General features: G+C 42.5%; 1 long non-coding RNA gene across 5 annotated transcripts in view; it reads right to left on the reverse strand.

The window, feature by feature from the left end:
• LOC135109569 (uncharacterized) overlaps window positions 1-23,539 on the reverse strand; it is a 203,228-nt gene that overhangs the window by 152,536 nt on the left and 27,153 nt on the right. For all 5 annotated transcript variants that reach the window (XR_010272764.1, XR_010272761.1, XR_010272762.1 and 2 more), the window contains exon 2: window positions 12,309-12,836. This is a non-coding gene — a long non-coding RNA (uncharacterized LOC135109569). The remainder of the gene's footprint in view (window positions 1-12,308; window positions 12,837-23,539) is intronic.

Consider the following 23,539-nt stretch of genomic DNA (forward strand, 5'->3'; position numbering starts at 1 on the left):
AACACATTATTTCTGCCTAAACTTTTCAGTCGTGGCGTCTGGCGCTCTACGTATGTCCGGCTGCCTATCTGACTGACCGGCTAACAGACTGACTGACTGGCTGAGTGACGATTAAATGATGGACTAACTGACGGACTTACTGACTGCCATTAATAACAAAAAAAAAAAAAAAAGAAAAATGAAAATCTTCTCCCTCAAATAAATAAACAAATCAACAAATAAATAAGGAAATAAATAAATAAAGCCTGTTAAACTATTAGTAATCATGGAAACTCTCTTGCAAACCCCGATAACTGCCACTGGAGACCTTTAGGAGTCGCAGAAACGAGAATGAGACCTAAAGTGTGACGCTCTGATATTTATTTTTCATTGCCACGTCTTTCTCATGCTGTTGTTATTACTTTAAAATGATTCACTTTTATAATTAATGGGTTTATATTCTTATCAACATCGTGTGTGTGTGTGAGTCTGTGTGTGTGTGTGTGTGTGTGTGTGTGTGTGTGTGTGTGTGTGTGTGTGTGTGTGTGTGTGTGTGTGTGTGTGTGTGTGTGTGTGTGTGTATAAAATAAAAAAAATAATAAACGGTTTATTCTTTAGGCAGTCAACAAACTGAAAATGTACATTGGGAATGGGGAAATACTTGACATTAATCCTAAAGGTAAGTCAAATCTAGAAGTCAAATCTAGAAGGGACTATTGATTGATGGCTCGCACCATGGTGGGAATGGCACTGAGTCTGTAACGGTCCGTACGCGGTGCCCTTAGGGGCGTTATCTTGTTGTGGTGTCTGGTGACACGGGCTGGATGTGGAGTCAGTCAGCCTTTATCTCTCTCTCTCTCTCTCTCTCTCTCTCTCTCTCTCTCTCTCTCTCTCTCTCTCTCTCTCTCTCTCTCTCTCTCTCATGCAAATAAATAAATAATCCTCAACCAACACCCACTTATTTTCACGCTCCCCCTTGCACACACACGCACACACACACACACACACACACACACAACTTTCCTCGTTAGCTCCGGGACACAATGTTCAGGCCACTGTCGCCTCCACCTCGTGTGTTTAATGGACACAATGGATAGCACAGTTCAGTGATTTTCTCCGTGAATTATGAAGGAAGTGTTAGAAGCCTTGCTATTGATTCCCTGCCGCCGAGGGACCGCTGCTGACTTCCCCGCCGCAGCCACCGTGACTTGACAAGCCCTCACCGCCCCTCACCTCAGCAGCCCCGCGTCACGATTCGCCTGTCACGTTCAGCGAGGTCTCCATTCTTGAACGCTTTGTCCTCTCATTAGGACTGTTTTCAATGGCCACTGAGTTAGTTAATTCGGTCGAAACTTTAGAAATATGGTTCCGATGTGATTCTGTGATTTTTCATTCATTTATTTATTTATTTATTTATTTTACGTTTTTATTCGTGTTGAAATATTAATCTTCCGGCGTATTTTTTATCCCTTTACTTCAAATAAAATCAAAAGTACAGCACTTCCTTGATAAAACACACCGATAAAACTTACCTCCCTCCCCTCGCCCTCCGTCACTCAAGACAGCACCTCCCTTCCCTCTCCCTCCGTCACACAAGACAGCACCTGCGTTACATAAGCCAGTCACTCCCCACTCCCTGCCGCCTCCTGTCTGGATTCCTGAGTGTGGGTTCTCTTCATCTGCGTGGCATTATGTAAAGTACTCCATACGATGCGTGCTGCCTGCATGGTGGTGTTATCATGCCAACACCAGCAGGTTAACACGCACGCATGCACGCAGCCGCACGCACACACAAACGTCAAGTTTTGAGTGTCCGTGCACGTGCTTGGAAAGAATGCACGGTCGAGGTCACTGCCATCTCTATTCACCTCATTACTCTCGTGTTTTCCTCCTCCTCCTCTGTTCTCTTCTACGCTTATTTATTTATTTTTTTTATTTTTTTTTACAAATTTTTAAGCTAAAAACAAGACGTCTTAACACACACACAGACACTCAATCCTCCAAAATATATATATAGGTGTACTCACACATTCCCAGGTCCTCCCTCCCTCCCAACAAAAAGTGACCCTAAAGCAGACACAATTACTGTCCAGAATAAACAAACAAACAACCCTTTAAATAATTACTTTTGACGTTGAATGGAGTAGTTTTTAGATCGACATCACTTATGCAGAAAAGGAAAGAGAGACAGAGAGAAAAAAGCACATGTGATGCATTTTTAACACCGGTGCATATTTCACGAGGACGGCAGTGGGTTGGTGTGTGTCCTGCCAGAATAAACTAAAGACTCATCCCTGCCTCGCCTCTGCTCCTGACTAACGAGATTACGAACAGAATGAACAGACGTTGCCTTTGAGGAAGTGGTAGCTATCATGTCTATAATAAAAGAGGTATTTGACTGCGAAACACTCATAACAGAGGTAGAGAAGAGACCACCTCTTTATGATTTCCAGCTGAAGGAATACAGCGATAAGAATATAAAAGAGAAGTTGTGGCGTGAGGTGTGTGAGGCTGTGGTGAGCGATTGGAATATTCTCTCCCCTGAGGATAAAAAAGAAAAAGGTAAGAAACATATTGTATTTATAGCACACCAGGACACCAACATGAGGAAGTGTGTGCCAGTAGAGGAAAGGCTGGCTGTAACATTAAGGTAAGGATAAATAAGGAAAATGTTGAACCACATGATAGATATTTTCCTTTCAAATACAATATGTTTCTTACCTTTTTCTTTTTTATCCTCAGGGGAGAGAATATTCCAATCGCTCACCACAGCCTCACACACCTCACGCCACAACTTCTCTTTTATATTCTTATCGCTGTATTCCTTCAGCTGGAAATCATAAAGAGGTGGTCTCTTCTCTACCTCTGTTATGAGTGTTTCGCAGTCAAATACCTCTTTTATTATAGACATGATAGCTACCACTTCCTCTCACCACTGAAATCTGAAAGACACTGAAGGGGCAAGGCAGCAGCAGGCTGGGTGGTGGCGACAACGGAAAGTTGCTCGTGTGCGGGCTCACATTTAAAATAACGTTTTCTATCGCCGGCCACAGTTGCCAACAATAGTTGTGTTGTCCGAGAAATTGACCCGAGCGCAACTCCCTCTCAATTTTTTGTTGTCGCCTCAGGAAAAGTTGTCCATGTGCGGGCTACCATAGCGATGTGTGTGTTCTATATTTGACAATTTTTTGGTTGTGACAACTCACAATAAAAAGTTGCTCGTGTGCGGGCAGCCTAAGTGGAGGCCGCCTCTCCCCCTTGCTAAGCCGCAGGGCAGGACATGGAGCACGCGGACCCTCTTGTTTCATTATTTACGCTGCACAAGACATGCCAGGGGTTGGAAAAATTTTTTAAAATATAAGAGTATTGTGTGTCTTGTGAATCCCCAAAACTCCGCCCAATGACATGCCGAGTAGTAGTAGTAGTAGTAGTAGTAGTAGTAGTAGTAGTAGTGGTGGTGGTGGTAAGGACTATACCGGTACTTTGTAGATTATGTATTGATAGTACACTGCTACTATTGCTGCTGCTGCAGTTACTACTGCTACTAATATTAATACCACAACGACAACTACTACTACTACTACTATTACCATCATTATAAACTAGAATCCAAACTACCTTCGTGTTTACATATAAAAACAACAAAACAAAATGTTCCAGACACCAAGACCCGTTCCAGAGGTGTCATTTTATTCCTTCACTGAACTAATTCAAGTCATAGGAAGATAAATAAGAAATAATGGAGATCCCTCTGGTGTTGACAATTACAAGAGATTAAAGAGAGAAAATGTGGCTTTACTCCTGCATTAGTGAACTGGACTGAAAAATGGTGAGAGTAAGTACAAAGCCCTGGCAGCGCGGTCATAATTTTTAGCGACAGGAGAAAAAGAAATGCTGGAAATGAGTAAAAGAAGTAAAACACACCACGTACATTCTCTCTCTCTCTCTCTCTCTCTCTCTCTCTCTCTCTCTCTCTCTCTCTCTCTCTCTCTCTCTCTAAGGGCACGACAATATTACCACACCAAAATTCACAGCCACTGCATTTTGGGACTTGAGCAAATGATCTTGAGAGTTTTGGAGATTTGCTTGTACAATTCTAGGACCTGGAGCTTCAATGAAGGCGAAGTATTGGGGATGATGATAATGATCTACTACTACAACTACTCCTACCACTACTACTATTACTACTACTACTACTACTACTACTACTACTAATAATAATAATAATAATAATAATAATGATAATAATAATAATAATAATAATAATAGGAAGGAGAACAATAAGAAAAGAAAACGACAACAACAACATCAAGAACAACAACAACAACATTTCAAGTGGCCAATCTACTCCAAGTGACTTTCGTCCCCCACCTCTCTCTCTCTCTCTCTCTCTCTCTCTCTCTCTCTCTCTCTCTCTCTCTCTCTCTCTTTAAAATAATATAAAAAAAATCGATAACAGCAGTAGCAATAGCAGCAAAAACAACAACAACAACAACAACAACAACAGCAACAACAACAACAACAACAACAACAGCAGCAGCAGCAGCAGCAATCCCAGCTCCACACCATCTAATTCACCACCACAGGCCCAACACAATAACAGCAACACAACCACAGCCGCTAACACCTGTAACAACAACTGCCCACCACCACCACCACCACTACCACCACCACCACCACCAAAACACAAGTACAAAACAAGCTCGTGCAGGAAATTAAACCTGAACTGTGATCGGGTTTATATACTTTTTCCTTTGTATTTTATTTCCTCTTTCGTAACAACTCGCTACTCTTCTTTCTTTTTTTTTCTCTCTCTCTCTTTTCTTTTCCTACTATTTCCTCTTCTTCCGTCTTCTACTTCTCCTTCCTTCCCATTTTTTTTTCCATGCGAGTTTTTCCTTTTTTTTCTCTTTCATATTCACTGTCTCATTTCCTCCTTCCTTTTTTATAATCATTACTAGTTTACTTACTCCATTCTTATTTCTTTTCCCTTTTCTCATTTATTCTCTCCTTACAGCTTTCCCTTTCATACTCTTTCTTAACTCTTCAACTCACTCCTTACTTCTCCTTTTTATTTTTTTTTTTACATAATTTCTCCCTTCTTTTCCTGTCCACATTCGTGCCTTCCTTCCCTCTTTCACGCTGCTTCCCTTTTCTTCCTCGTTCCTGCAAACTTAATCACCCTTTCACCTTTCCCTCTTTCGCACCCTTTCCTCCTTCCCTCTTGCCCACTCACACACTACATATCCCCTCTTTCTCACCTTCTCCTTCTTCCTTCCTTTCCTTTTACTCCTTTCCTTGCTTTACACTCCTTCCTCTTTCCCTCCATCACTCTCACTCTTCCCTTCTTTCCCCTGTTCTTCCCCTCGTTCTTTCCTCTTGTGTGCCCATCTGTCTTGCATCCTATCCTCTCTCCACCTCCTCCACGTCCATCCTTCAGCTCTGCGCCGCTTCGCTTCTCACCTTCATTCTTCCCTTCAGTAAATGTTACACGCGGACGCCAAGTGGGTTAAGCGTGGAGGAGGAGGAGGAGGAGGTGCAGGAGGAGGTACAGAGGGGATGGTAATTGAGGGGCGGGCCTCCTCCATCACCAGACAGGCACGTGGAGGCGTCTATAGGGCTTCTAGACACCTATTTAGGCTATTTATGTATGTGCGTGGCTGGAGAGACAAGAAGGTGTGTGGGGAGGGGAGCCAAGTGTGTGTGTGTGTGTGTGTGTGTGTGTGTGTGTGTGTGTGTGTGTGTGTGTGTGTGTGTGTGTGTATGAGGAAGAGGGAGGGAGGAACCTAAGGCGAGGGCGAAGGAGACGGAGAGGGAGAGGAGAGGGAGGGGATGAGGCAGACTGACAGACAGACAGACAGGCAGACACAATCATACGTACAAATAAACAAACAAACACAAATATACATACAAACAGGCAGAGAGACAGACCGACAACCACACACACACACACACACACACACACAGGTATATAAGGGACACAAGCAAACTCACCTAAAATTTCCCAAACCTCCTCGGCCAGGAAAAAGTTAAATCGTGTAAGAGTGCCACATAAACAGCGGATAATAACAGTTTGGCGCGGGTGTGATGTCACGAAATTACACTGCGCGAATTATATAAGCCTTGAGGCAGAGCGTGTGAGAGGAGGCAGTGCAGGGCCGGGCTACACACCCGCCTCTGTGCCTCTCTGCTTGTTGGCTCTTTAACCTAACCTAACCTAACCTAACCTGACCTGACCTACACACCCGTCTATGGCTCACTGTGGCTCCCTCCTGGCCCTCTTGGATCTTTAGCTTAACCTAATCTAACTTAAGCTAACTTTCTTAACTTAACCCTGTGACTACTCTCTTCCCCCCAGTCTTATAATGTCGCGGTGTAAGTTGTCACTGACTGCAAATGTATAATGGAGTGTTTTTTTTTTTTTTTTTTTTACAGCCTGTACTTCATTTTTATTTTCATTTCAGTGGCTTCTTCACCGACCTTAATGGAGTGTTTGAGTTGGATGTTGAGGATTTCCAAAAGTACCACTGACTGCAGAGGTTTAATGAAGTGGTTCACCTCTTTTATTCTATGTACTTAATTTCTTTTTTATTCCAATGGTTTCTCGCCGGTCTTAATAGGATGTTGTGAGAGTGGTGTAGCATTTTATTTTCAAAGACGATACTGACAGGAAAAACAGTAATCGAGTTCCAGAAATTTTAGTATCTGAAGTTACATTTCTTACTTTGATGGCTTTTCTCCGCGACCTTAATGGAGTGTTGTGGCGTAAGCGTAATGTACAGTTCAAAGACACCACTGACAGTAAAACGAGTAATCGAGTTCTTGAGCTTTTTACACGTCTGTATTTATACTTTTTAACGTGTGTTTATATTTTTTACTGGTGTGATTTCTACCCTCACCCTTAATAGAATGTTACGGCGGAAGTGTATTGTATATTTTCCAAAGACAACACTGACAGTAAAACTACTAATCGAGTTCTAGAATAAAATCTTTTGATGACTGTAGTTATATTTTTTATTGGTGTGGTTTCTTCCTTCGATATTTTTTATTGGTGTGATTTCTCCCTTTAACCTCAATAGAAGTTGCGGCGGAAGTGTAATGTATATTTTCCTAAGACACCAGTGACAGCAAAATGAGTAATCGAGTTTTAGAAGTAAATCTTTTAATGCCTGTAGTTATGTTTTTACCGTTATAGCTTCTCCTTATGCTTGATGATACGTTGTGGTGCAGGTGAACACTATGATTTGGAACACCACCGTTGACAGTAATAAGAGTAATCGAGTTCTTGAAATAAACGATGCATTGCGGTGCAGGTGAACACTATGATTTAGAACACCACCGTTGACAGTAATAAGAGTAATCGAGTTCTTGAAATAAACGATGCGTTGCGGTGCAGGTGAACACTACGATTTGGAACACCACCGTTGACAGTAATAAGAGTAACCGAGTTCTTGAAATAGATGATGCGTTGTGGTGCAGATGAACACTATGATTTGGAACACCACACTGACATTAATAAGAGTAACCGAGTTCTTGAAGTATTTAAATGCCTGAAGTTGTATGATTTTAGTGCGGATTCTTCCCACTGTTGATGGCTGTGGAGTAAATGAAGGGTACAATTCGGACCAGCACTATGCACAAGCACGCAAAGGAGAGGTCAAATAGTTCAAACCTATCAATGGCTCTAGTTTTACACTTGCTCAGTGAAGGTGTCTAGAGTAAACTATAGCTAGAAGATGCAAGGACCTCAACGATTCGTAATGCTGAAAAAATGAAATAACAAACTAACCGGAGTATGGCTGAAGCAATTTAACCACTCCTAATACAGAAATGAAGCCGAAAAATAATCTAGTTGGTGAAAGACTTGCCAAACTGAACGATCCCTGGCATAGAAAGATGAAGAATCAATACACCCAAACAGTTTTTCGGTATTCTGATAAATTCCCTTATTTTTTTATGCTCTTCTTTTTACACACACACACACACACAAAAAAAAAAAAAAAAACGGCTTAAAATAAACAGACGAGTGTGAACCGGAGCAGCGAAGGAAAATGTTGCGCGTGGCGAGGCGGGCACATTGCTCTCCGTCAGGCGGCTCCTCCTCAGGGAAGAATTCTGGGAAGGGAAATCCCGTATTATGTTTTTCCTCTTCGCTCTCGCGTAAAACTTTTAATAGAGGTTATAAGAGCCATTATCTTTCACTTCCCGCATACTGAGAAAACTGCTTACATCCTTGTGTTCCGAGAGGCAGGCTGGTGAGGCAGGGCTTTGGTGAGGCAGGGTTAGTGAAGCAGGGTTTGTGAGGCAGGGTTAGTGAAGCAGGGTTAGTGAAGCAGGGTTGGTGAAGCAGGGTTGGTGAGGCAAGGTTGGTGAGGCAGGGTTGGTGAGGCAGGGTTGGTGAGGCAGGGTTAGTGAAGCAGGGTTAGTGAAGCAGGGTTGGTGAAGCAGGGTTGGTGAGCCAAGGTTGGTGAGGCAGGGTTGGTGAGGCAGGGTTGGTGAAGCAGGGTTGGTGAAGCAGGGTTGGTGAGGCAGAGTTGGTGATGCAGGGTTGGTGAGGCAGGGGTGGTGAGGCACGGGTGGTGAGGCATGATTATATTTCTTGACCTATTTGTTATTTTATTTTATTTCGTAGAATGATAAGACAAAAGTCACCAATACTCGCGTCTTCTTCCCGCCACAATAATTTAACGCAAAGATATGACGCAGAAATGATCCACGTAAGATATATTACTTCCGTGAAGAGAAACGTGTGATTAATCTGTTCGCGGTAAAGGAGATTGAGGGTTAGGGATGCCAATTACCGTTACAATATAATTTATAATTTAGCGTCACGGCAAATTATCAGTAATCTTTCCAGTACACTTCTTCCTCTCGTAATCGTGAATATACTTTTCGTTCCTTTTTTATTTTCTTTTGTTTTTTACAATGCATTCGAATGTTTAATCATACCGGCATACATACACTGTGCTTACGAACTTTGATGTATTATATTTTGTGAAAACAGAGCAATACGGCTGTTAGAAGACATGTTCCCTGGTATGGCATATCAAATAAAAAGGAGTGATTTAATAATACACGTAAAGACACTCGAGACAGGGCTAAAGCAAGTAAGAAGATTGAAATGTAATGGAGGAGATTAAGAAGAGTACAGCATAAACAAGGTACGAATGAGTGGAAGCAAGTAGGAAATAAAAGAACTAAGACAAACACATAACCGTCCCCCCCCCCCGCCCACATCACACACACAGACACACGAGGTTCCCAGCCAACAGGGAGCCTTTTACCAACACTCCACCCAACATCACACCAACCAATCCCCTCTTCTCCCCCCAACACACACACACACACACACACACACTCACACACTGTTGCCTTTAACACTGACGTCTTGCACATTGTTTCAAGCTTCCAAGAGTATATAGAACCTAAGGAGAGAACTTTTAGAAATTAAAGGAATGGTTATAGTCTCCTCTCTCTCTCTCTCTCTCTCTCTCTCTCTCTCTCTCTCTCTCTCTCTCTCTCTCTCTCTCTCTCTCTCTCTCTCGTTTAAACGTAATTGTACATCCTGATGGGACAGAATTAAGGAATATTACCATTAAAATCAGCAGTACATAATGATATTTAACTAAACTTCAATACAAACATTCGTATACAAACATTCATATTTTTTTTTGTAAGTTTATCATGAATCTCAATACAATAACGTACATACACACCACTCATCTGCCTATCTATACACCAGCTATACTAATAAAAAAACAATATATGCTTTTTCTTTTTTTAAGTATATTTGTCACTATGTACTGTTGTATTCTGTAAGAGGTTCGATTTTAAATATTTACCATGTACCGTGCAGGCAAGACAGACAAGCAGATAGACATAGATAGAGACAGGCAGACAAATGACTGACTGGCTGAATGAATGAATGGATGACCGATCGCCCAGCTGACAGACAGACCGACCGACAGACAGACCGGCAGACAAACAAAACAGAGAAAGAAAGAGTAAAGAGTAGAGAATAGGAAGGAAGACTACAGTGTACACAGAGAGGTCCTCATGACAAAAGAGCACAGCGGAGTATCATTGCATAAGGTGTGTTTTGCCTCAAGCCTCGCCCGGCCAGGTACGGGTCACGCAGCCCCGGCTTATCTCACCCGTGCGCCGCCTCGCCTCACCCACAGAAAGGCAGCCCCACTCCTCTTCTTCATCCCTACATATTTTCCACCGCCACTTCTCACCCTCAAAGGTTCCTTATCTCCAGAGGGCATCAGAGAACCGACACGTAGCGGCCCCGAGGAGGAGGAGGAGGAGGCCGTGTAATGGTAGGAGTATAAAGGTACGTGTATCTATGTCTAAAGGATGTTACGTGTCTGCTTTAATGTGGCGCCTTCCGTCACCTACATACATCACTCATCACTGTGTTACTTGGCCCTCCCTAGTGTTCCTCTCTCTGTCTCTCAGTCCAAGTCCAAAGAGTGCTATGTGAATGTTTTAGCTCACCGCCTTGCGTCACCATCATCATTTCCATCACTCTCTTCCCCCATCACTGCCTTCCTCTCCTCTCCCTGTAGTGTTCCTCTCTCAGTCTCATCCTACTGTTCCTCTCTCTACCTCTTAGTCTAAAGGCGGGTTTACACAGGGCAATTCTTGACTAGTTTTAGCCGGGAATGTGAAGCCGGGAGCGAAATGCAGCCGGGCGTAGCTGAATTGCCACCCGAGCCGCGGAACCACTCTGTCAGTCTAGATTCAGCTCCCTTCCCGCAAGGGACGTCAATTTTCCGTGGTCAAATGAGAACAGCTATTAACATAACATTGAAAAATAGAAGGAATAGTGTACTTTTCATCACGTACATCACCTCCATCACTCATCACTGCTTTCCTTCTCCCCTCCCTAGTGTTCCCATCTCCCTACTGTACATAATTTACCATTCCTCATTCATATTCTTCCCCGCCCGGCCTCCCTTTGTATGCCTCACTGCTCCACCCCTCCACTAGGCCTCTCCCAGCCCTTGCCGCCCGTCTTTCTCTCTTCACTATTCACGGTGCGCCAGGAAAAACATCCTCGGCGATAAGTGATCTTGAGCCGCACCGCTACACCGGCCTCTGACCCCGACTCTCCTTCAAGTGAGGGGGAAAAATATGTTCTCTAGGATGTGGAGTAAAATTTGTGTTAGTGTGTCCTGTTATATACTTATGAAGGTTGATGATGATGATGATGATGATGATGATGAGGAGGAGGAGGAGGAGGAGGAGGAGGAGGAGGAGGAGGAGGAGGAGGAAGAGGAGGGGGAGGAGGAGGAGGGGGAGGAGGATACTGATTAGTAACTGAAAGAATGACGGATTGATGCAATAACATTAATAACAACAAATATTCTCTCAAAGTTAAGGAATAAAAACAAGTTAGCTAATTAATGACAGGAAGGATGACGTTAAGTGGCAGTGCACCAGTTGATTAAAACAATAGCATTTCAGTAACAACGAAGTCTCTTCCCCTCTAAAAAAATTTTGCAAAAAGTTAATAAAATAGTTAATTGTTATGTGTGTGTGTCTTATATTATTATTCCTTCACAATCAGGAGTCCAGTGCTCAATGATTAGCTTTTTATTTCATTTTTTTTATTAGTGGGTGTTTCTTGTGATCGAAATGTTATACTGTATTCTCATCAATTCATCCGCTACTACTTAACGTTATCCTTTTTGCTATTAAAATGTTACGTTCTTTTTATACCTTGTTAACTTTTTAGAGACGGTAGTTGGTGTCACTGAAACGTCATTATGTTTTAATCAATTGATACACTACTACTAAACATTATCCTTCAAGATACTAATAATTTTCCTCCTCCTCCTCCTCCTCCTCATCATCATCATCATCATCATCATCGTCAGCCTCTCTGAGTATAGAGTAGGACAAAAGCTTCCCTCAGCCTTCTCCTCTCCTCTTTGTCGGCTGCCTTCACTTTTTTTTCTCTCGATCTTTGTATTAAAGTCACCCAGTGTAAAAGGGTTCCGGGTCTTGTGTCTTTTCAATGCTTCTTCCGTACCTTTATAACACTTTTCTGTGGCTTCAGTGTACCGTAGGTGCGTGTGCTGGTGAGTATATCTATGATTTTCATTTATATTATACTGTTTAGTTTGATTATTACTAAGCATGGTACTCCAGCTTAACGATATATTTCCTGGTGTTAAAACACTATAAAGGTGAACAAGAATCATGTACTTCTCATAGCGGCGGCGGCGATACGTTGAGGGAGCAGTTCCACAGTATACAGGAGAAAAATGGAGATATTTCTTTCCTATCACTATTAACGTGAACAAGAATCATGTACTTACTCTTAGTAGCGGCGGTGGTGGCGGTGGTTATGGCGGTGGTGTAACTCAAGCACTAGTTTTTTTTTCGAACGATCAATAATCACTCGCAATAGTTTCATCACTACAACACGCTTAGTGATCCGACTGTATGCGTTGCACCAATACACAGTCTTGATAACACAACATTGCAGTGTACCACAAGAGACTTCCTGGCCACGGTCACAGTTACCATGGCGCCGGTCCGTCACATGTGTTGAGAGCACTTGCCAACCTCCTCCACAATGTCTCTCTCGTTAAAACAAGAGACTGCATAACCACTACAGTCCTGCACCACACAGGTCACTCCTGAGAGTCAGCAGCTTCCACTCAGTCCTGGCTGATCATCCACTCTCCCAAACACCTGCGTTGTCCGGAATTCCGCTGCAGGACAAAACTCACGTACATCCTCCCTCTTGCGGCAGATCACTGTCCACGAGAGCAGATTCAGCAGAGGCATACTGCGTCACGGCATCTTTTCGTCCCAACTCGTGTACTTGGCGCTGGCTTGTTCTGTAAAATACATAGAGGCAGCGGCGTTATGTCTGTCCAAGAAACTGTATTCACACGAATGTATTATAATTTTACATACTAACATAGTTTTTTTCATATGGAAATAAGAGTTAGGCTGTAGATAAAGGAGATATGGACGCTGACAGAGATGAGCATGAACAGTGAGTGACGCAGTGAAGCAGCTCGAGCGTTTCACTCGTCACTACCAAGCTGTGAGTAGTTAACATGACTCACAAAACAGAGATGAGGTGACACAGGAACATTGCTGTTTACAGTGAGACAGAGTGAGATGGAGGGAAGGAAGTGCGGTAGAACTGCAAAGGATGGGAGTCACAGCGGAAGATGCAAGGGACAGAAACAGCTGGAGGAGACTCGTGCATGGAGCCAACCCCTCACTCTAGGAAACAGCGATAGGAGAAGCATTATTGTTACCTGATGCGCAAGACATCACTATAAAGGAAGAATAAACTGCAGAAGACGTGTAGATTCGTAAAACTATCTATGGAAAACTACATACGTACATTTACGCCACACATAGTCATATCAGCCTCATCCCTTGAGTATCGGGCTGCCAAGATAATTCGTCTCAGGATTCAGTTCCAAGTACCGTCTATCTCGAGATTTGCGACGTCGAAAAAAGTTGAGGAAGGTCAGACGAGCGAGGGACGGATAGGTAGTGGTTGTGAGATGGCTAGGAGAGAGTGAACAATAACTTGGATAGGGAATAAGGCAGGGGAGGAGGAAAAGGGATGACTATGCAAGAGGATGACAGGTTGGGTGTGGCGATAGGTAGGTGGGAATGGGAAATTGTGGAAAAGGAGTGGTTGGGTGCAGGAATAGGCCAATACGAGTGTGTGGAAGAATTATTGTAGGTCTTGTGTGTGTGTAAATCAAATTAATCAAATCTAATATGAGTTTCTATACTACATTGTTTCATTATGCTTAATATGATCACCAGAGACCTTTACCCGTTAATATTTCACAATTGTGTGGTAGAGATTCACTACTGGAGGCGTGAAAAGTTTAACCTCACTACTCTGAATAATTAAATATAACATGGCTTTTTATGCCACACTCTATGTTACTTTATATGAACACTGCTATTTTCTCCCTCTTAATACTTTGTTAGATAACTGTGTGGTGGAGATTCATCAGTGGAGGCGTAGAATGGTTAAGCTCCACACCACTCCCACTAATTAAATTTAACATGGCTTTTTGCACTTTTTTTTCTACGTTCTAATACGTTTATAAAATCACTAGACTTTATTTTTCATCTCAGTAGTCCATGTTAGGTAAATGTGAGGCGCGCATTCACTAGTAGGGGAAATATCTCAACCAGTTCATCATTCTGAGTAATTTCATCACATGCGACCTACATTTCTATTACAATACTTTCTGAAGCAGCGTTAATAAACTCACCACACTTGACTTTTCCTGACTGATTCGTACCGCTATTAAGTTAAAGTAAGGCAGAAATTTAATGCTGACAGGAGCTTCCTCAGTCACCTCACCACTGCATAGGTTGAAATATACACCACTTTTCTTTTACACATTATTTTCTGAAAGTTAAGACACTCACTAGACTCCTAATATGTTTTTGTCCCACTATTTTACATAAATACAAAGTAAATATAAAATCCACTTCACATGATGAAATTTAACAAGCCTTACTTTTTTTTATACTGCTTTCTCAGCTATGGTATTAAATATAAATTAGCCTTCTCTTTTTCTGTCTTCCTTTTCTATGTTATGTAAGTACGAGGCAGAGATTAACTAGCGACGGGAATTTCTAAACCACCTCACGACTCGAAGTAATTCCATCCAACACTCCTTGTGTCGATTCTTATAAGACTTTCTAAAACGACGTACATAAATCTTTGTCACCTAAGTTTTTTTTTTTCTTACAATTTCATATTGAGTAAAAGTGAAAGAGTTTCAATAATTCAGTACAGGCAAGAAATTTTAAGCTTATTTTAAAAAAAGCCTTTCTTAATTTTTCACACGAGTTTCTAAGCTACGTTTGTAATGTTGACCTTGTTTTATTTATTTAATCTTTTTTTTTTATTATTTCATTGTAAGAGGCAGAATCTCAGTCTTATTTAACACAAGTAACTTCTTTTTTTCACACAAGACTTTCTCAGCGACGTTTATAAATATTCATCAGCAAACACCCAAACAGTTTTTCTTCCTTACTTGTTTCATGGGTTTCATAACGTTTTATATTATTCTATATACTATTTCACATTAAGTAAGAGGCAGAATTTAAACTTAACCTAACGCAACTGACTCCATTTCTCATCCACGACTCTTACATTCTCCGCACGTTTATAAATATTCATCAACAAACACCATGATTTTTTCTTCCTTCTTGACTGTCTCATGGGTTTTATAAATGCTTTACGAGAACTGGCTTTGCTTCGATTCCTTTGTTGCTTGGACGACCCTGCTTGAGTTGTGTTGACTCCACCTCTTGAGTCTTTTGTCCTCGTGGGGAGCTAGTCACTTGGTACTTGGGCGGACGGTACTCAGGTCATATAAGCCTCAGGTCAGATGCTCCTCAAGACAGATCGACCTGAGTGCAAATAGGCCTCAGGACGTTTGGTATTCGACACACTGGGTACCCAAACCATTTGGTCCTCAAAATGTCTCTAGACTCAAACGTCTCCACTACAGGCTTCTGAAACCAGCATGTGGATCCGCACACACTAATATAACGTTCACCAACCCATCCATCTATTTATTCAATCACACTTATTCTTCAATTTTTGATTACCGCTTTGGATCCTTTTATGGGACTGGCATCTCAGTGGGCATTTTCTTTTTTTTTTTTCCCTTGGCCAGTGTCCTTCCTAAAAAAAAAACATTCACCCATCCACTCAACCAGCCCCTAATTCACTTACCCACCCATCCATCCAACAACTGACTTCCATTGATCTATCATTAATCCACCCCATCCACTCACCAACCCATTTTCTAACCTACCTACCATCTAACCACCCACCAACTGACCCCACTCATCCATCCACCCACCCACCCACCTATCCACACAACTATTCACCCCCTCATCCACTGACCCACCCACTGACCCGGACATTCACCAGTCTATCCACACACATACTTGCAACCATCCATCCATCTCTCCACTCATCTACTCACTCACCCTTGCATTCACATATCAGTCCATCCATCCATCCATTTCTCCACACATCTCCATATGCATCTACCCATCTACACATCCCTTCATACACACACCCAATGACTTACCCATTCACTTAATTCAGTCATTTCATTAACCCACCCACTCATCCACGCATTAGCCATCCTCTCTCTCTCTCTCTCTCTCTCTCTCTCTCTCTCTCTCTCTCTCTCTCTCTCTCTCTCTCTCTCTCTCTCTCTCTCTCTCTCGTCGTCTTCCATTTAGTTTTTTACTCCTTCATTTACAGACTTTCTTCATTTTCTCTATCTTCCTCTTCTTCTTCTCTCTTCTAATTTTATCCTCCAATTCCTTTTCATCTCATCTTCGTCCTCCTTGTTCTGCTCTGCTCTTATTTCACCTTCCCAGGATAAGAAATGGGTGTTTTTCTTTGTGTCTTTTGTATTAGATGTCTTCTTTTTATCCCTTTGAGAAGTCAGACTGCTGCTATTTTACTGTGCGTGCGTGTGGCTGGGTCGGTAGGTGGGAAGGTGTGTGTGTGTGTGTTTGTGTGTAAGACCGTGCAGGATTGGAACACGTAACCATGTGACTTTTATCCCTTTGTTCTCTGTGGTGTCTTTAGAAAATATCCTCTAAACCTGCACCAGACCATTTTAGTGAGCTTGAAAAGAAAGCATAAAAGTCAGGCAAGTGTAAAAGTCAAAATGTTCTCCAAGGCCACTATCAATCCTAATACTCCAAACCCAATGTACATTTTATTTTGCCGCCTAAGTGAAGTCCATATTTTTTTATTTTTTTGGCATTTTATGTTGCTTACTCTTGACTGGCTCTATTTTTTCAATCGCAAGTCCTCTGATCCAATGAAAACTTGTCAACTGTCAGGTTCTGTAAGGAGACTGTCAATAGATCAGAGAACTTTAGATTTAAAGAAACGCTAAGCCCAGTGGAGATGAGTGAGGAAAGTTACTCGACTTCTGGCCACGACTATACTCGTACATGCTTCTTGTCATTTCTTCATTGTACTTCGTTCGATTTTCTGTTCACCTCTTTCCTCGCATCAAATGACGCTTCCTTTCCTGCCTGCATTCAGCCAGGGGCTCAGGTGGTGCAGCCAGGCGGCGCGCTGCCCCACGGCACTGAAGGAGAAGCAAGCAGTGAGAGCCTAGTCCGCCTCCCCACAGGAGGCTGGTAATCAGAGGGCGGCAAGCAATCACCGGCCTCATTACCTCCTCGCCTCCTCATTATAACTCGGCCCTCGCTGCCTCCAGGCGACGCTAATTGAAACGAAGTCGAATTTTTCGTGTTTGTCTAATGAAACGTGAAGTGTGTCGCGAAAAATGCAATTTGTCAAGATTGGAGATTTCTGTTTAAAAAACGTCTTGATTTACGTGCCTTAAATTTAAACCTGCATTTATGTGCGTGTGTGTGTGTGTGTATATTATATATATATTATATATATATATATATATATATATATATATATATATATATATATATATATATATATATATATATATATATATATATATATATATATATATATATATATATATATATATATAATTTTTTTTTTTTTTTTTTTTTATGTAGGAAGGATACTGGCCAAGGGCAACAAAAATCTAATAAAAAAAATGCCCACTGAAATGCCAGTCCCTAAAAGGGTCAAAGCAGTGGTCAAAAATTGGTGGATAAGTGTCTTGAAACCTCCCTCTTGAAGGAATTCAAGTCATAGGAAGGTGGAAATACAGAAGCAGGCAAGGAGTTCCAGAGTTTACCAGAGAAAGGGATGAATGATTGAGAATACTGGTTAACTCTTGCGTTAGAGAGGTGGACAGAATAGGAGTGAGAGAAAGAAGAAAGTCTTGTGCAGCGAGGCCGCGGAAGGAGGGGAGGCATGCAGTTAGCAAGATCAGAAGAGCAGTTAGCATGAAAATAGCGGTAGAAGACAGCAAGAGATGCAACATTGCGGCGGTGAGAGAGAGGCTGAAGACAGTCAGTTAGAGGAGAGGAGTTGATGAGACGAAAAGCTTTTGATTCCACCCTGTCTAGAACAGCAGTATGAGTGGAACACCCCCAGACATGTGAAGCATACTCCATACATGGACGGATAAGGCCCTTGTACAGAGTTAGCAGCTGGGGGGGTGAGAAAAACTGGCGGAGACGTCTCAGAACACCTAACTTCATAGAAGCTGTTTTAGCTAGAGATGAGATGTGAAGTTTCCAGTTCAGATTATAAGTAAAGGACAGACCGAGGATTTTCAGTGTAGAAGAGGGGGACAGTTGAGTGTCATTGAAGAAGAGGGGATAGTTGTCTGGAAGATTGTGTCGAGTTGATAGATGGAGGAATTGAGTTTTTGAGGCATTGAACAATACCAATATATATATATATATATATATATATATATATATATATATATATATATATATATATATATATATATATATATATATATATATATATATATATATATATATTATAATAGCCTCTGCTGCACCGCGCTATCTATCTTGCAGCATTAAATTCAGCTTAGTAAGAATAATGGATTCCGGGACGCCATGAATAACACACCGGCGCCTCAGACCTGAAGCGTCATGAAGCTGCAATGCATCTCCCGCACCACGTGAGACAACACCTCTCAGGCCGAACGAGAGGCAAAAGGAAGCTTTGTTATTTATACCATCTTTAACCATTCTAGCTCAAGAACGTGACGCGTTAAAGTTATCACTTGGCTCCTCATGCCTCATGTGTGAGGGTCGGGCAGTCTCCCTGTAAGCCTTGCTGCGTGACGCGTAATTCTCCTGACCAATACACCTGCTGCTTTAACCCTTTTATTTTGATACCAGACAATTGTCATTACCATATGCAATGTATGATTTTTTTCTAGGCATCTGCAAGAAAATTATGGATGAAAAGAATAGCTTTTGCAATTTCTACCCAGCTTAAATAAAGATTGGGTGTGACTGTAAAACAAGTAAAGATGTTTCAAAGTGATTGTTAATTTGGGAAAGATGTACCAAGTGGTAGTCAAATGGCTGAACATCAGTTATATAGCTTCGTAACTCGTCTCTGGTCGGCACCACACTCGTGCGCGCGCGCGCGCACACACACACACACACACACACACACACACACACACACACACATTGCGCAGAGAAGCGGGTAGTACATTGTTATCACCACCACCACACCACACCACATCCCGGTATCCTTGGAGCCCTCCCCGCCCGGCCGAACCCCGCCAATCCCGGACAGGACCCGCAACTGCTAATGTAAGAATTTCCTGTCTCTCCCCGTCAATATTTAGCGAAATTTCCAGGGTTTTACAGTTGTTTCCAGGTGATTTCTAGACTCGGGTGTGTACGAGGAGGACGAGAAGGAGGTGGAGGGGAGAAGTGGACTCTGAGGGAGAGGGAAGAGGAGGAGGAGGAGGTACGGAGGAGAAAAGCAAAAAACATTTCGGCGCCTTAATAATCATTTCTTTCTTTTTTATTAATAGAGCTGGCATGCTACCTGATGCCAAGGCTTTGAGTGTCAGGGGAGGCAAGTGTAGGGTTTGTACATGCATCCAGTGGTACAATCCTTCCTGCCGAGTGCTGCTACCTGTTGTTAAGGTAGGTAAGGGACATAACAAGGGTGATGTAAGCAAAATCAAAATCTAGTAGTAGTAGTAGTAGTAGTAGTAGTAGTAGAGGCTGGCGAATACTTGACTGGAGGAGTATGTGGAGGGTGAGGAGGTTCTCAGCAGACTTTTTTCATAGGGTGTGGGTTGTGTGGAAGGTACGCAGGCAACTGACAGGAAAAGTATAGGAGGTGGACATGCCAGTGACTGAGGCAGAGTGAAGGCAAAAGACAGGGCCTTGTCGAGGGGAGTGTATGGGAGGTAGGCAGGTCCCTGGCGGGAGAAATGCAGGTGGGCAGATCCTTGACATGAATAACTAAGACAGCAATACATTTGTTGTCACACTAATAAATGAATACACAAGCACGTCATTACTAGATAAGGATATTCTTATGATGCGACGAAAACAAATAGCAGCAACTGACACATCTAGATACTCAACACACACAAAAATCAACCTAGTATGTGTCGTTCAGGCGTGTGTGGTGTGGGAGGGGAGGACGGCAGGCAGTTGGCGGGAGAGTGTGGGAGGTGTGAAGTCCTTAGGCTCAGTACTGTGGTTGAAGCTCAGAATGTGACAGTGAAGCTAAAAGTGAAACTCGGTGTGTGCAAGTGAAGCTCAGTGTGGGAATGGAGGTGGGCAGGCTGTTAGCGGGGTAGAGTGTGGGAGGCGGGAGTCCCTAGATATAGTGTGGCCGGGTCTCCGTAACCTCCAGTCCTTGCCTTCACTCTGGGCCGCGTCAACTCCTCACCTCGCGTCAAACAAGCAGCAGGGGAAGTGTGCGGGCAGAACCTTATCGAAGGATTGAGGGCGAACCTTTATTGATTCAGGCTGGCGCTCTATCGGTCTGAGCAGGACAATGACGGCAGGAACGTGACGAGCACCCCTAATCTGATGTGATCTGATGAGGTTCCCGGCAATAGTTTCACAAAGGCGATACTTCTCTTCTCTCCTATATATTTTTCTCTTTTTTTCTCTTTTTTTATTTTTATTTCTGAAGGTGGTTTTATATTTTTCTTGCCTTGTCGTCTTACCGTCTCAGCGCTACACACTCCGCCGACTACACTCTTTCTTCCCGCCTTTTTCTCCCCGCCAGATTTTTCAGGCGAGTGCTTTGAAGTCCTCAATGATGCACTTGCTCCTCGTCTCCTGGCGGCGAAGGACTTACGCGCATCTTCCCTCACTCGTATTCCCTCTCTTCCTCTTATTTATTTACATTAATGGGTATTATACATTATCTCTGTTTTCTTCTTAGTATAACCGCCTAAACAAAGTGGCGGTGTTCTAGGTAAGAGGTTATTATGTTAGTGATGATCGCGTGTAAAGAACACACACACACACTCCATAATGTAATTTGGTCTTGCTTTTGAACTATTTTCATCAGGGACTGGCACCTTCAGTGGGCCTTTTTCATCACTATTGTTGCTCTTGACCAGAGAGTGCACACACACACACACACACACACACACACACACACAAAATCACGCCGGCGCCCATGGCTCACGCCCGCCCCACCTGGCGTGGCGGGGAGGTTGTTGATGGGCCAAGTTCTATTGAGTTTGTTAAATGTGCCATTAATTACGTGTGTGTGTGTGTGTGTGTGTGTGTGTGTGTGTGTGTGTGTGTGTGTGTGTGTGTGTGTGTGTGTGTGTAAAGTGAGAGAGAGAGAGAGAGAGAGAGAGAGAGAGAGAGAGAGAGAGAGAGAGAGAGAGAGAGAGAGAGAGAGAGCTATACAGACAGACAAAACGCACAGACAGACGAACAAAAACGAGCAGACGGAGACAGACAGACAAACAGACACACACACAGCTAGAAACAAACACCCATACCAAAGGAACAAGAAAGCAAATATTCTCATGAGTACCACCGATATATTTTTCCCTCCTGCCTGGCGTTACTTCCCGGCACTTCTTTCATTATTTGAGATCAAAGGGAGCAGCGAACAGCGCGTCTTGTCATGTGGAGTCGCTTGCCTTGCGTCGCTCAGCCATCAATCAGCGGCAGGCTTGTCTAGCGTTTGATATCGCGGCCGCCGATGGTATCATAAGGGACTTCGCGGGATGCAAGAGTGCTGCACCAAGTTTTCATTCCCCGCATCGCTTTCTTATCAAGTCGATGAATGCAATCTGATGTTCCCATTATTTTTACTTTTCCATCTGAATGTGAAAGGAACTGAAGTGAAATATCAATACAATACTGTAAAGGATATCGTTTGCATATGAATTGATTTGCCTGATGAGTGCATTTTTTTTTATGGAAAATGAACACTGGCCTAGGACGACAAAAGAAAAAAAAAAACCGAGGTGCCATTCCCTAAACAAAAGCCAAAAGAATTCTCCAAAATTGAAGGATAAGTGTCTTGAAGCCTCCCTCCATCATCACTATTAACATTACCATCACCGGCACCATCACCAACCACCGATGTTTAATGGTTATTGTCGCTCTTATCATTAGGACACCACCAGCACCACTACCACCATTATCATCACTCATACCAGCACCATGTACTATCACCACCACAACCAAAGCATTACAGTAAACCAATATACACAAATATTCATAGCCTTTCTTACTTTAATGGGAATATTTCTCCATTATTTCACCCATTTTCTTTATTTATTCATTTATTTATTTGCTGTGTATATGTTGCCCTTGGCCAGATTCACTCTTACATAATAAAACCCCATCAAACTTCGCAAAACCCGCCATTTCAGTGCATTACAATCCAAGCAAAATCATCTCTAATTCTGTACAATGACAATCCAATACAAAAACCTATTCCGCTACTTTTGTTGGTGCATCTATTATTGACCCACGGACTGACAACTGACTGATTGACTGACTTTTTTTGATGGAACGTGAACATCCGACGTGTTGATTAAAACTTTAGGTGTTGATGTCTCTATGTGTCACGTGAACAGTTATGATGTGTGTGTGTGTGTGTGTGTGTGTGTGTGTGTGCGCGTGTAGATTTGCTTCGTTTGCGTTTTATCACCTGTAAAAATCATTGATGATGTTACCACTGTTATCATTATTAGTAGTGGTAGTAATGGCTGTGGTGGTGGTGGTGGTGGTCGAAGTAGTAGTAGTAGTAGTAGTAGTAGAAGTAGTAGCAACTTCATTGAAATACTTAGTGCTTATGAATACCGTTTTAAACTACCCCTAGAATAATAAAAATACCCTTGAAAACTCCTAAGTATCTTCACTATAGTATGTTCAGTTATAACTAGAATCATGAATACATTTACTTATCTACGAAATCAGGAATAAAAATACCATAAACTTCAACTATAGACTATTAAAAACCTAAGATAAAACGCCGCAGTGCTAAAGAATACCGTCCCTGGTTTCAACAAAAGCATCGACTTGGTACAAACTTGGAGCTGGTACTAAACTTTTCCCGCTTGGGGGTGAAAGTAGTAGCAGAGTTTGGAATAATTCATCATCCATATATTCAAATGTGATCAACGAAGCGTATTACAGTTGTCGACAAGAGTTCATTTCTATGTGCATTTAGTTAAACTCAGTGTGAAAAGATTTCTATGGCTTAACCGTAAACCTGAATATGATGAACGCAACATTCTACAATTGCTGACAAATTGTTTTCTTCTTCATCTACTACTACTTCTACTACTACTGATGAAGACGAAGAACAGTGTGCGAAGGTAGGGGAAGGTAGCACGTGCAAGTGTAAAATTATTTAGTTATACACGCAGTGAAAAGATTCTAGTACGAGTAGCTTAGCATTCTTCATAGAGAGACGAGGAATCCAAGACGAACACGGCTCATTGCCGCCGTGATGCCCTGCACCTCTGAGCGGGGCGGAGCGCGGGCTAGAATGTAGGAAGGTATAGGAGGGCACCACAACCCCTCACGGCTGATCGGACAGGTAATCTCAGGCCTGCGGCACTACTCCACGCGAGGCAAC

This window comes from Scylla paramamosain, chromosome 19 (genome assembly GCF_035594125.1).
Source record: "Scylla paramamosain isolate STU-SP2022 chromosome 19, ASM3559412v1, whole genome shotgun sequence".
Lineage (NCBI taxonomy): Eukaryota > Metazoa > Arthropoda > Malacostraca > Decapoda > Portunidae > Scylla > Scylla paramamosain.